Genomic DNA, 4,404 nt, shown 5'->3' with positions numbered 1-4,404 from the left:
CATGGGGAATGGAAAGCACTTGCTAAATATGAGAGGTATTTAGAGAATTGAAGAAGGGGTGTGATGATTGCAGGTGGGATAAGGGACAGGCTGCTGACATGACTTACAGGGTTTTAGCTTTGAGTGACCCATGAAAGGGGACGAGGAAGGGGATAAGGGTGCCCATCACACAGAGACGGAGTAAAGAATATTTGAGAGGCAGGTGTAGCTTTTGGCATTTGGGGTTGGAGATGTCTGTGGAACATCAGAAATAGCTTCAAAAGTTGACCACTATGCTGTGAACTATGATGGCACGGTACTCTATCCAGGGTAACAGAGTGAGACTATCTCAAAAAAAAAAAATCAAGCACTAGCGAGTATTCAATAGCCTGAGCAGCAAAATGTGGGTGTGGATCTGAGCCTAGCTCTGAACCTGCAGTCTGGAGCCTGAGAGAAGCTAGAAGTCATTTACCCTCAGCTTCCTCCTCTCTAAAATGGGGATAATCTCTACCTCTCAGAGTCACTGTGAGGATTAAAATAGGTGAGAGATGTGAAATGCTCACCACAATGCCTCACTCTGTAAGCATCATTATTTTCACTATTACTGTTATGCAGTTGGATATACGTTAATAGCATAGGACAAAGATACTGCTTAGAAGCACGGTGTTTGTAGCTGAAGCCATGGGAATGGTCAAAATCACTCAAGAAAGAGAATGCAGGGCAGCGCCTGTGGCTCAGTGAGTAGGGTGCCGGCCCCATATACTGAGAGTGGCGGGTTCAAACTCAGCCCTGGCTGGGCTGCAACCAAAAAATAGTTGGGCATTATAGTGGACACCTGTAGTCCCAGCTACTCTAGAGGCTGAGGCAAGAGAATCACTTAAACCCAGGAGTTGGAGGTTGCTGTGAGCTGTGTGATGCCACAGCACTCTACCAAGGGCAACAAAGTGAGACTGTCTCTACAAAAAAAAAAAAAAAGAAGAAGAAGAAAGAAAGAGAATGCAAGCTGGATGTGGTGGCTCTCACCTGTAATCCTAGCACTCTGGGAGGCCAAGGTGGGTGGATTACCTGAGCTCAGGAGTTTAAGACTAGCCTGAGCAAGAGCGAGATCCAGTCTCTAAAAAATAGCCTGGCTAGGCGCCTATGGCTCAAGCGGCTAAAGCGCCAGCCACATACACCTAAGGTGGTGGGTTTGAATCCCCAGCCCAGGCCCGCCAAAACAACAATGATGGCTGCAACCAAAAAATGGCCAGGCGTTGTGGCGGGCGCCTGTGGTCCCAGCTACTTGGGAGGCTGAGGCAGGAGACTCGCTTGAGCCCAGGAGTTGGAGGTTGCTGTGAGCGTGATGCCATGGCACTCTACCCAGGGGGATAGCTTGAGGCTCCGTCTCAAAAAAAAAAAAAAAAAATAGCCCGGTGCCTATAGTTCCAGCTATTCAGGAGGCTGAAGGCAAGAGGATCACCTGAGCCCAAGAGTTTGAGGTTGCTGTGAGCTACAAGGCCACAGCACTCTACTGAGGGTGACAAAGTGAGACACTGTCTCAAAAACAAACAAACAAAAAAGTAAAACAAAAAAAGGAAGAGAATGAAGAAGGAAAAAAATATATACCTGCCTGGCCCCACATTCCCCAGTTCACAGCTGAAAATCTCCAAAGAGGTGTCCACTCCTCGGCAGTGCCTGTGGCTCAGTGAGTAGGGTGCCAGCCCCATTTACCAAGGGTGGTGGGTTTGAACCTGGCCCCTGCCAAACTGCAGCAAAAAATAGCCAGATGTTGTGGTGGGTGCCTGTGGTCCTAGCTACTCAGGAGGCTGAGGCAAGAGGATCACCTAAGCCCAAGAGTTGGAGGTTGCTGTGAACTGTGACACCACAGCACTCTACCAAAGGGGACAAAGTGAGCCTCTGTCTCTAAAAAAAAAAAAAAAAAGAGGTGTCCATTCCCTTGGTTGCCACTTTTCCACTTTCCATCACCCTTCCCTCACTATCAGTTTATAAACACAATTCTTGTCATCAGCCTTAATTCCCGAGCACCTGTTCTAGTCCATATTGTGCCTGACCTGACGCCACTGGGCACTGTTGTTTTCTTTCTCCTTTAAAAACATTCCTTTAGGCCAGCGCGGTGGCTCTCACCTATAATCCTAGCACTCTTGGAGGCCGAGGTGGGTGGCTTGCTTGAGCTCAGGAGTTCAAAATCACCCTGACCAAGAGTGAGACCCCCATCTCTACTAAAAATAGAAAAACTTGCCAGGCGAGATTATAGTACCAGCTACTTGGGAGGCTGAGGAAGGATTGCTTGAGCCCAGGAGTTGGAGGTTGCTGTACGTTACGATGACACCATGGTATGCTATCCAGGGTGACAGAGTGAGGCTCTGTCTCAAATATAAATAAATAAATGAATAAAGACACTCCTTTGTTTCCCAGTCTCCCAGTTTTCCTCATCTGTTTCTGATCACTCCTCCTCTTGTACCTGAACTTGAACATAGACATTCCTCACAGCACTTCCCTGCTGCTATTCTTTTTTGTTGTTGTTTTGAGACAGGGTCTCCCTCTATCACCCAGGCTGGAGTGCAGTGGCACTCCTCTTTTCTAGAAATTGTGTCCCCTAAGACAAGGACAGCTACTGTCTTGTTCTCTTGTGTGTTTTCACCCATGTTGCTAATCACAAAGTTTTGTTCTGTCTGTTTCATCATTCTTATTTTATTGTTCTTTAATTTGTACAAAGGGGAAAGCAATGAGGCAGGGAATAAAATGTTCATAGTTCAAGTATTCCAAGTCTTTGCAAAAATTGTGTATTAGCTAGTATGTCCTGAATTTTGGGTTTGCAATATATGGTTATTATATGTATAATACCTTTGGAGTGTTCCACTGGGGATGAATGCTATCTATGTTTTTATTTGTTTGTTTGATTGGGTATTTATTTATTTATTTATTTATTTTTGAGACAGAGCCTCAAGCTGTCCCCCTGGGTAAAGTGCGGTGGCATCACAGCTCATAGCAACCTCCAACTCCTGGGCTCAAGCGAGTCTCCTGCCTCAGCCTCCCAAGTAGCTGGGACCACAGGTGCCCACCACAACACTTGGCTATTTTTTTTTTTTTTTGGTTGCAGGTGTCATTGTTGTTTGGCAGGCCCAGGCTGGATTTGAACCTGCCACCTTAGGTGTATGTGGCTGGCGCCTTAGCCACTTGAGCCACAGGTGCTGAGCCTGATTGGGTATTTTTAAATACTATTTTCGTTTTGCTTTTAGGTAAGAAAGTACAGATTTATTTGGAGTGAGAAATGAAATTACATTAAAAAACTGGAGATTTTAGGACTTTTTCTTTTTTTTGGAGGAGGTGGAGACAGAATCATACTTTGTTGCCCTTGGTAGAGTGCTATGGCGTCATAGCTCACAGCAACCTCAAACTTGGGCTTAAGTGATTCTCTCCCCTCAGCCTTCCCAGTAGCTGGGACTATAGGTGCCCGCCATAACACTCGGCTACTTTTTAGAGACGAGGTCTCGCTCTGGTTCAGGCTGGTCTTGAACCTGTGAGCTTAGGCAATCCACCCACCTTGGCCTTCCAGATTAGGTCTTTTTCTCTTTGAACTGCTGGCATAGAAATGCCTATATGGAAATGCATTTTTTATCAGAACGTAGCTTCTTCTCTCTGCCTAGAACATTCTCTAACTTCCAGCCATTCCCCAAACTCACAGTAACCTATGCAAGTAAAAAAGACATGTAACTTAAGCAACGTAAGCTTCATCATAGATTTGCTTCTGGATGGAGGTGAAGGTAGTCCAGTATCGCAGATAGATAGAATTCTAAGATAGCCCCAAGATTCCTATCTGCCTACTTAACATGCCCTGTGTAATCCTCTCTGGTGTTTTTGAAATTTAGATTAGAAACTCTAGAATTCCCCAAAAGCAATCTTATATGCCTTCTTTGTTCTAAAATTTCTATCACTAATCAGTGGCTAAGTGGGTGTAGGCCAGGCTGAGATGTGCTTAATAAGATGGGAGTCTACAAGAGGGCAAGCCTTCAGGGGAAAAAAGGTTAGGGTTGTGGGGCTGTGGATCTGTGGGATGGCCCATTCTTTTTTTTTTTTTTGCGGTTGTTGGCCAGGGCTGGGTTTGAACCCACTACCTTCCGGCATATGGGGCCGGCACCCTACCCTTTTGAGCCAGCACCACCTGGATGGCCCATTCTTAAAAAGGGTTCAGGTGAGGTGGCTTACATCTATAATCCTAGCATGAGGTCAAAACTACTGGATTGCCTGAGCTCAGAAGTTAGAGACCAGGGAGCAAGAGGGAGATCCCATCTCTACTAAAAACAGAACACCGTGGTACACATCTGTAGTCCCAGCTACTTGGGGTGCTGAGGCAGGAGGATTGACTGAGCCCAGAAGTTTGAGGTTGCTGTGAGCTATGACACTATTGCACTCTACACAGGGTGA

The sequence above is a fragment of the Otolemur garnettii genome, unplaced genomic scaffold (assembly GCF_000181295.1).
Source record: "Otolemur garnettii isolate 467f Iridium unplaced genomic scaffold, OtoGar3 scaffold00018, whole genome shotgun sequence".
Taxonomy (NCBI): Eukaryota; Metazoa; Chordata; class Mammalia; order Primates; family Galagidae; genus Otolemur; species Otolemur garnettii.
Note: the sequence above shows the minus strand (reverse complement) of the source record.